The sequence below is a fragment of the Dioscorea cayenensis genome, unplaced genomic scaffold (genome assembly GCF_009730915.1).
Source record: "Dioscorea cayenensis subsp. rotundata cultivar TDr96_F1 unplaced genomic scaffold, TDr96_F1_v2_PseudoChromosome.rev07_lg8_w22 25.fasta BLBR01002164.1, whole genome shotgun sequence".
Lineage (NCBI taxonomy): Eukaryota > Viridiplantae > Streptophyta > Magnoliopsida > Dioscoreales > Dioscoreaceae > Dioscorea > Dioscorea cayenensis.
In genome coordinates, this window is record NW_024088555.1 from 38,165 (window position 1) to 49,207 (window position 11,043).

General features: G+C 34.4%; 1 long non-coding RNA gene across 1 annotated transcript; it reads left to right on the forward strand.

Moving 5' to 3' along the window:
* The first annotated feature begins 6,294 nt into the window (after positions 1-6,294).
* LOC120257490 lies at positions 6,295-7,571 on the forward strand. Its single transcript, XR_005535697.1, has 5 exons — positions 6,295-6,674; positions 6,741-6,806; positions 6,896-6,964; positions 7,407-7,468; positions 7,547-7,571. It is a non-coding gene; the product is annotated as an uncharacterized LOC120257490 (long non-coding RNA).
* The last annotated feature ends 3,472 nt before the right edge of the window (positions 7,572-11,043 follow it).

Genomic DNA, 11,043 nt, shown 5'->3' on the forward strand with positions numbered 1-11,043 from the left:
TGGATAGAGCAATAGTGGATTGTTTCTTGCTTTTCCAAGAGATAAGTGAATCTCCAAGAAAAATGCAAAAACCAGTAGTAGATCTCCAATCAGTAGCATTACCTTGCCTGTCAAAATCACAGTATGCACATAACTCAAGAGAGGACATGGCAGAAAAAAGGTAGAGATCGAGTGAAAGTGCTACGGAGGTACCGAAGAACCCGTAAAAGTGCAGCATAATGAGTAGATCGGGGAGCACTAACAAACTACCTAAGAACATGAACAACATACACAATATCGGGCCAAGTGATGGTTAAATAAACAAAAGCACCCGCAAGTGCTCGATAGCGGGTAGGATCAGTCAACAGCTCACCATCAGAGGAAAAGAGACGATGATGCAACTCAATAGGAGTGGAGGCAGTGTGGAGATCAGTAATGCCAACTCATAAAAAAAATATCAGAAATGTACTTCTGTTGAGACACCAAGTAATGTCCACAAAAATAAGCTTCTCAAGACCCAGAAAGTAACGAAGAGATCCAAGGTCTTTCATCTAAAACTCGGTGTGTAACTGCTGTTTTAGAGAAAGAATAAGTATCGAAAGATCATCATCGTAAAATGACCATATCATCAACATAAAGAAGAAGAATAGTTAGGCCTTTAAGGAGTCCTCCAAGTCAAGAGGGCATAATCCCGATAGCTCTCGAGAAACCAAGAGCAAGAACCACATCTGTGAACGCAGCTCAAACCGGTGCCGAGGAGCCTGTTTGAGTCCATTAATAGCCTGACGAAGATGACAGACATGCTGAGGAGGATGCGAGAATTCAGGAGGAGGAGTCATATAAACATCCTCAGAAAGATCCCCATACAAGAAGGCATTAGTCACATCTAACTGATGAAGTGGCCAATGACGAGCAGTTGCAATAACAAAAAGAAGACGAATGGTAGTCAACTTAGCTATAGGAGCAAATGTCTCCTCATAGTCAATATCATACCTCTGAGTGAAACCACGAGCAACAAGACTTGCCTTGTGGCTCTCAATACTACCATCGCCTTGGGTCTTGATCACGATAGACCCACTGACAGCTGATAGGAGTAATACCAGAAGGAAGTTGAACAAACTCCCATGTATGCATATGCTGAAGGCCATTGAGTTCCTCAGTCATAGCTTGCTACCAATGGGGATGACTCACAGCCTCACGATATGACTGCGGCTCAAAATGAGAGTGAACAGTAGTAAGAAAGGCCTAGAATTCTAGGGAGTAAGCAAAGGAAAGAGAAAGTGCACTCAAGGTGAGGATGATGAATGTGGTTTGGGTAACAATAGAAGGTAGCAGAGCATCTTCGAGGAGAGGTGATGAGGTGGGGGAAAGGAGGTGAATCACCGTAACTATCAATGCACCCTCAAGATAGAAGAATAGAAGAAGAATCGAGGGACTGCAGTGAGGAGACACAAAATTGGTAATGATGATGGAACCGGAATAATGACTAAAGGAACGGAAGAGGATGCACTTGAGGAAGATTGAAGAAAAAGAAAAATTCGGAGAAGTCAAGAAAAGTAAGATGTGCCTTCAAGAAAGGTTACATGACGGTAGATCTGAAGACGGTGAGATAGAGGATCATAGTCGTGATAGCCCCTTGTGTTCAAAGTTATAGTCTATAAAAATGCACATGGCGTAACGAGGGAGAGAGTTTGGTTCTCTCAACAGAGCAGCAAAAAGGACAAAATAAGTACAACCAAAAGTGCGAAGCTGACCATAAGAGGGAGTTTGAGAATAAAGATGCTTGTAGGGAGTGACATCGAGAAGAGTGGGGAAGGAGTTCAATTGATAAGATAGACTGAGGTAAGAATAGCCTCAGCCCAAAAGGTTTGAGGGACAGTAGAAAAAAAAAGAAGGGCATGAGCAGTTTCCAAGATGTGATGATGCTTGTGCTCAACAACACTGTTTTGAGAAGGTGTGTGAGGACATCATTGCTGAGCCAGAGTGCCATCAGTAGTAAGTAACTCTCAAAAGGATGTAGAGAGATACTCACGTGCCCATCAGAGCGAAAAACCTTAATGCATTTGCCGAACTGAGTATATACCATTTGTGCAAATTAAGAATAAATGGCAAAAACCTCAGATCGAGAAGCGCGATGAGGGTAAAAGCCATGTATAATCGGAGAAATCATCAATAAAAGGCGATATAGTAGGAGAAACCACCAAGATATGAGATTGGGGCTGGGCCCCAAACATTTGAGTGAATAAGATCAAAAGGAGAGTCTAAAAAAGATTCACACGAAGAGAAAGGAAGAGCCGTATGCTTAGCTAGCTTACAACCCATACATGAAGGTATAGAAGTAGTAGAAATAGAACCAAGACTACCTGAAGTAGTTAAGAGTTTCAGCGAGCACTGGATAAGTGCCCGAAATGATTATGACAATGATCGAGAGAACACACGGATGCAATAATAGTCGAAGAGTGAAGAACCGGAAGATGAAGATGGTTTAAGTGATAAAGTCCACCAACTCGCACTCAAATTTCAACCCCGACATGATGGATGTCGGGAATATCGAATGAAGTGGATCGAATATGGTTGTACCATCGTGTGACGGGATGAATGTTTCCATCGCTAGCAGTCGACATCTGGGAAAGTGAGGGAAGGGTAGAGATAGAAACTAGGCTAGAGGCATCTGTAGTCATATGATGACTAGCACCAGAATCTAAAATCCAGGAGGAGAAAGACATACCAGAGACATCAGTCATAACAGAGGAAGACATACCAGAAATAGTAAACATAACCAAGGAAGTGCTAGATTGCATAGCACATTGCATGGCACGTATCTCCTCAGTAAGTTGAGAAGACTGAAAGAGTAGATCAATAGAAAAATTAGGAGCTAAGATGGAAGAAGACAAAGGACGAGACTGCTGCTCCTGCCGTTGCTGAAGCTTAGGACACTGGTGCTTCATATGTCCAGAAGGCTTGTAGTAATGGCACATGACCAGAGATCTTGGAGAAGATGAAAAGGATACCATTTTTTTTTGTTTTTGTTTTTTTTTTGTTTTTTTATAATATATATTATTATATAATATATATTTATATAAATATAGAAGTTATAAGAATGCGTGAACTACTATGGGTTGTCTGCCACTTGTGTTGGTTGATAATTCATAGATTTGAATTCACGGAAAGCAACGTCTTAGTACTTGAATTCAATGAAAAATAAGCCTTGAAATCATTGAACTTTGTCGGGAGGGAAACTCTAGCTACCATTTGATCATTTCCAAGCTTCTATCTCGAGATCATAAAGATTACCCAGCGTACTGGCATCATCTTGCCAACATGAATTTCATGGGTCTCAAACCTCCAATAGTGGAGACCATCGTTAATGAGCAAAGCAGCGCTTACAATGAGGTCATTACAAAGACGTCGGAAGTGCTCGAATCTAAGAATCACTCGAGTGCCCGAAAATATCCAAAGACGGATGCTATTCTCAAGGCGTTCCGGCAATGATGGAAGTTGTTTTTGTGTTGCAGAGCAATCAAGTGGAGGAGCTTGTGTAATCAAGGAAGCAACGGATCGGATCAGTGCTCGGGTCGATGAGGCCACCGGGCCACTTTGGTAACAATCTATGTGAAACGGGCGATGACAAGGTAGATCTACAACAATCTCAAGACGGAGCCCACGTGGGAGTAGGGACGAGGAACTCATTGGTGGAGTGCAACGACCGAGAGAGGAGGAACGGCTCCGGGGAAGGTAATGTGGCTATGGTGGGAGTGGCACTCCAAATCCAGCATAGGGAAGACAAAACTGGCAAATATAGACCTAATGGATCTCATAAACCCGGACTAAACTCCGGTGAAGGTTAGAGTGGGATCGCTTTCGTCGATCGATACCATGTAAGATAATATGAGAGAAGAAGAATTAATCTTATTAGGGTAACAAGCCAATAAATAGATACATGAGTGTGTACATGAGTGTGTATGAATAGAAGGATACAAAAGTATACATATATATATTATACATAGATGTATATTACTCTAACAATTAGAAATATTTTTTTAACAGTTGGTGATCCTAAGGTTGATAGGATCTGTCGAAGTTGGATTGGTGCCACCAATAGATTAGCCAATCATGGCTCCATCTTTCACACTCTCACTCTGTTTCATCAAGGTCGTGACCTTCCTAGATGTACTATGAAGAGTTTTTGTCTAACGGTTTCAATGTTTCTTAGTCCTTTGTTGCCTTCCCATGTATTAGAGTTTTCTTCTAATTTTTCTTATTCTTGTAGCTCTTTTTTTTTAATAAATAGCCTTTGGGCTCCTTTTAACCCAAAAAAAAAATTGTCTCTTCTTCCAGTTGAGCACAAAATCACAAAGATCCATGAGTCTGAATTCATCTTATTTAAATACAATCATTCTCTTCTATATTGCTCACTGGATTAGTTTTCATCTCCTACATTAGCTCAGCTTTTTGTTTGTTGGTTCCTTACAAGAGAGAAAAAAAAAAAAAACAAAGGTCAATTTGAGCTATTAGAGAGGGGGATACTTGAGTACCTAAATTAGGTAAAAAGGCAAGAACTATTCTTAGCAGAGGAAAAAAAGGTAAAAGAAAAATTGATTTTCGGGATCTATGATGGTGGAATTGACTAGTGTGTTTTCTCATCCTCTATTTTATTTGGTTGGTCATCCCCTCTTTTTATAACCTCCTTATTGATTTAATATCTCGCTCTTTACTAATTAAGTAGCATCTTTTGCATACTCACCTTTGTTAGATAGATGATAATCAAGGATTCCATGCCTTTGAGAGAGTTTTTTTCCTCTAGTAGAAGGTTGAGTAAGCTTCCAACTACCATTGATGATTTCACATCTCGATTAAATGGGAAAATGAACTTTGCCTCATCTATAGGTTTAATCTTCCCTGTTAAATTGAGAATCATCCAAATCCATTCCAAAAGAACACTTTAGTAATCACAAAAATTTTCTAACGGAATTATTTGTATTGGTAATATTTTCTTTTATTGATAAAGTACTTACAATATAAGATTGATAATTTATAATATCAACAAAGTTATTGGTGTAATTTTCCTGAAATTATAATACTAACATAATTTTAGGTCAATTTTTTTTATAAATCACTGAACTTTGGTCAAATATTATTTTGATCACTGAATTTTAATTTATTTTGAAATACTCACTAAAATTATTAATCATTTCATCGGTAGATCACTCGATAGATTAGCATCTTCATTAGCTGAGGTGGAGGTCAAGGAAAACCTGGCCAGCACACCGGTGGAAGCCTCCATGTTAACTAATGAAAATACTAATCCATCGGGTGACCTACTGATGAAATGATTAGTAACTTTAGTGAGTATTTTGAAACAAATTAAAATTCAATAATCGAAATGATATTTGACCAAAGTTCCGTGATTTACAAAAGAAAATTAACCCATAATTTTACAAACAGAATTATTTTGGTGATATAATTTTATAGTACATACATATTATTAATTACTAACAAAATTTTGTCGATATATTACCATTTCATCCTAATTCCTTCAATTAATGCCACACATTTACCAACGAAAATATTTATACTTTTTAGAAATATACTATTACCAATTTAATTTTTGTTGGTATTGCTTTTTGTATTTTTTTGTAGGTAGTGTTAAGAATACTTTGAAATTTGTAAAAACATCAAGTGCCCTAATTTTTATATCCAAAAAGATTCTTCTATATTTATAATAACTAGATAGATATGATATCTTCCTTATTAGAGAGAGATAAAAAGGAAAATTAGTAAGTAATTTTTATTTATAATTTTACTTTCACTCGAGTAAAAAAATATTCAAAAATTATATAAGTATTATAGTTATTTAATTATCCAATAAATTATTATTCATTGTTTATGAGAAGATATATTGTGATGTGAGATGACTCGCGATCAGTGTTTTTATTTGCATTTAATTTAAGGGATGGGATTATCAAAAAAATGGTTACGAATTATATTGTATCTTGTGCAATGATTTTTTTTAATGCGCTTAAACACTCTAATAACTTTATATATATATATATACACACTTCATATTAATCCTATCCCCCAAATTCACTATTCATCCAAGTTTTTTTCCTTAGTGGACATTTGGCATGTTGTTATTGATAAGTAAAAAATATTTTTTATTTGATTGATGGGTATAATATATATTCGCGCTGATACACGTTAACATAAATCTGTTATTTTGGTTTTTTTGACAAATATGCTGGTCCACGTTACCAGATATGCTCGCGAGTGAGCATACCATTGGTTTAAAATTTTTTTCCCTCCAGTAACCCTAGATCTTATCTTGGAGCCGCTGGTCTTCCATTCTCTCCGAAAGCTCCACGCTTTCTGGCTCCCCTCGCTCCACTGTGCTTGCTTCTCCTCTCCCTCGCTGCTACTCCTCTTCCGCCATCTCACCACCCTACTCTTTCCGTCCTATCCTCAGACGCCGCTCCATTCGTCCCTGATCTCCCCGTTTCTACATCTCTGCCAATGACGCCGCGAAAGTAGCGGAGATGAAGAAGGTCCTCATTGTCAACACCAACAGAGGTGGCCACACCGTCATCGTTTTTTATCTTGCCCATGATCTCCTCACCTCTGGCCACGAGGTCACCATTCTGACGGTTGGAGATGTGAGCTCTGATAAGATGAAGAAACCCCCCTTCAATCAGTTCTCGGTGAGTTAAAGTGTTTTTGATTTCTGGATTTTGATTACAAAGCCCTGATTTTGAGGGTTTTTGCAGGAGTTAGTGATCAGCAGTGTTTGATGTGGTTTTGGATAACAATGGGAAGGATTTGGATACTTTGAAGTAAGCTTTCAGTTTACAATTCCAATTTGCTTCTACTAATAATACTGTCTTCTTTGTTGATTTTCCACCTTAAAACAAATTATGAACAGATAAATCAAGATAAGGCCAAGGGATACGTAGCGTTCTGATCTTCCAACCGGCAAAGTCGGAGAAGATAAGTATGGGCTGTTTTTGAACTTAGATTTTATTTTATTTTATTTATATTTAACGTAATTAGAAAACATTTGGTAAATGATTGAACACTAAAAAATTAAAATAAATAAATAAATAAATTTTTTATGAAAGTTGTGGTTTTTTATGATTTACTTTTTAAAAAACTTATTATATTTTTATTTTTAAAGATATTATTATTATTAGGATCACACACATTCTGGCATTTTTTAAAACTTATTTATATTTTTATTTGTTTAAATTTTATTTAAAAAAAGCTTACTTAGTTAAGATTTACACAAACTCAATTATGATTATATGTGGGAAGAAGTTTTAAAAAAAATGTTTGAATAGGTTTAAAAAATGAGCGTTTGAAAAACAAATTGGTTTTGAACAAATAAAAATGCAAGTTTTAAAAATGTACAAAAATAATTACTATCTCCTATGCAGTCATTCAAACTGTCTGGAAGGTCAGGAAAGATGGCATTGAAGCAGGAACCAATCTCATGCCGGTAAGTGTCCTTCTAAAATGACATATGTAGAGAAGTTCTTTAAGTTTCATACTATATAATCTTATTATTTATCTCCAGGACATAGTTCCAAGACCAATTGCAAGAATTGTTGTGACTTTCATAGGCGGAGCAATTGTTCTTTTTGTGTTCTAGTCTTTTCTCCAATATATCTTTCTTATTCTCCTTCTTTTAAATCTTCTTTGATGATGTTTTATTTTCATGGTAAGTAGGATTTGTTATGGTGTGCTTGATTTACATGAGATCAATTTTCTGATTTTATATTTATTAAATTGTCCTCATGGTTATTGATTTTAATGTATGAATTTTATTTCAGTCACTGGGATTAGAATGTGCAAAACCTAATATTCATTTATCCAATAGTGAAGCTCTTTTGATCTTTTAGTGCTTAGATGATTCTTATATTTGCAATTGTTTGAAATAGGGAGAGCAAGTCATTGATGATATTATGGATATGGTGGACAGATAATCTAATGGAAGTGATAGCTTTGAAAGTTTTTGTCAAGAAATTCTTTTTTTAATGTTTGATGTGATTTTTGTGGCAGTTACTAGCATTATTGAGCCATTGTTATTGACATTTGTAAATGAGGGTACATGGTTAGTTTCAAATTAGGTTTTTGGTGTTAGTGATATATATATATATATATATATATATATTTGACTTTTAATGATGAAAGTACTGTAAAACATGAAAAAAATCCCTTTCATTCCTTATATGAAAGCTGCCATTGTATTATAACATATATACATCTACACATACTTAATCTTAAGCTTGACGAAATTGAGGGCTCTCTTTCATTAAAAAATAAAAGGTAAATTTTATACTTACAATTTGTTCTTGATGTCCATCTTATTAGTATATTTGTCCCATTTCATTAGCAACTTCAATATGGGTAGATGCAAAAGATTTTCATTGTGCATATATATATATATATATATATATATATATATATATATATAATATTAATGTTTTTATATATAGAAAAGTGTAAAAAAACAATAGTAATAACAATTAAAGCAAACAAACAATGTAAATTTAGAATTAATCATGGGCAGGGTTATAAAGTTTGAGTTTAAAATTTGTGTTATTGCCTACAGCCAAGTTATAATATCTTTTAAAAAATTAATTTTATATCATTTTTTAATGAAACAAGAAAAATTAAACATGATGTATATAAAAAAAATTTACATATGATGGCCCATCTTAAAGCATTTTTTTATTTATCTTTTCTTAGTCAAAGGACCCCATCTTAAAGGCCTCTTTAATATCATCTTAACGACAATATTACTCTTAAATTAATATTTATGTGATGATGAGTTATAACAAATTCTCTTGAATGATAAAATGTCTGTATATATATATATATATATATATTGAACAGGTATCTTATTTCAATTTTTACAACAAAGAAGAAAAAAACCAAGTAGAAGGCTTAATACTTAAAATTGTTTTTCCTTTCAAAGTATTGAAATGAAATCATTTTCATTATTCAATAAACAATATAATATATTTCAGAAATATATTTCTCTACTTTTCACATTTTGCGAATATACTTCTCATACTGAAAACGATTTACATGCATTAATAATTTTTTTAAAACATATATACTATCTTTTTAATCTTCTTTTTAGATATAGTTAACCTGCGTTAGCTGGGGAACATAAATTTAGTATATATTAATCTTAGTCAATTTTTTAATGTTTTTTTATTAACATGTCGGTCCATATATTAAACAAAGCTACCGTGTTATGAGAATTAAATATATTTTTTACTTGATGACAAAACAAATGATCAACCAAAACAATTGTATCTCAGTCTGTTCAGAAATTTTTTTTATCAAAATAAATAAGATTATATTCATTAAATTGTAGTTCTTTTTACACACGGTGGTTTTTGGTTGTTGTTATAGGTTGGTCCACGGAAATGATTTGGAATGATGTCTTTTAAAATATTTTTAATATTAGTATATAATATATATATAACTTAAGGAAATAAATCAATTAATGGGCAATGGAGCTATATTTGAACTAAGATCCACCTATCTCCTCTGCATTTCCCATTACTGTCGTCTTTGGACTAGAGACACAGATTTCATGGTCCACCGTTGCCCTATTCCAAGAGCTCATCTGCGACCATATCATGAATTATTTATTAATTCTGGTTAAAAAGTTTGTGCTTCTAATTTTTGCTTTCTTTTTGCAATTCATTGATTTTTACAAGGTAGTTAGACCCGGATCGGCCCTACTGGTTCAATTAGAAAAACCAAAAACCGGCCATGTGGCCGGTTCTAGTATATTCCCCATTGAACCGGGCATGGAAAAACCCGGTGTTAACCCGATGACCCGGTTAAACTGGGAAATAGTTGACCCTCCCAGATCGGGGTCACAATGTGAGGATTTTTTAAAAATTTAATACTTTATTATTATTTTTCTCATTAAAAAAACCACAAAATTATATATATATTTATTAATATAAATTTTTCAATTTATGATCAATAAATTGAATTACAATATATATATATATATAATAAACATTACAACAAAAATTAACACTTAAAAGTAAAATCCATTAATATGTTATGGTAAATACTTTCTAAAAATTTATTTTATTCAAGAAAATATAATAATAAATGAGTATAATTTTATAATAAAATATAAAAATTAAAAATATTCTACCTAAATAAAAAAATATAAAAATTAAAAACAACCCTAGTTTTTAAAGCTATATATGTAAAAAGATACAAATGGGGCACTTCGCTCACGTGAGGACCCCTCCCCATAAATGGTGTGGATTCCCCGAAATAACCACTTGCGGGAGGCGGAGAATGGGGGAAAAATCCCTGAGGGGAGGCGGGGGCGGGGAAGGCATTGCCCACTTGCTCCTTGCAAGGATCACATGTAGGGATTCACGATTTTTAATAATATATAGGGAAAATTCTGTTACTACCTCGTAATTTTTCAAAACTTCCCAAAAAAACCCCTCCTACTTTTTACACACGCAGACTGACCCTTCAGTTAGTGTTTAACTTCCCTTTTACCCCCTACAGTTCACTTCAAATGGGTCCATGTTGTGAAATCCCATTTTTAGCCACGAAAAATGGTGGGAAAGGAAGAGCGAAAATCACATCGTATTCGACACTTTTTGAAGGAGCTTTTACCTTGGTTTCGATAGAAAATGGCAAGGAGTTACATTACATCTTGTTGTTCTCCTCATTATCATACCGAAATATATAAATCGGTTTCTCGAGCGGAAAATGAAATTGATTTCCATCGGATTGGTCAAGTGCACTTCATCTTCAAATGAGTGTAGTCGATTTTATTGTCGAGCGGAGCATGTGCCATTGTCAGTCTTCTCGTTTATGGTTGTAAAAGTTGTATTACGGCGAGAAGAGCGATGATTACTGACGAGTTCATTTCGTTGTAAAAGTTCTTCTCGTTTATGGTTATCTATTTGTATATTTTTAAATAATGTTTAACTATTTGCTATTATCAGTTTTAAATAATTTTACTAATATGTTTAATAATTATCATATCCGTTTAATACTTCCCATCTCGGG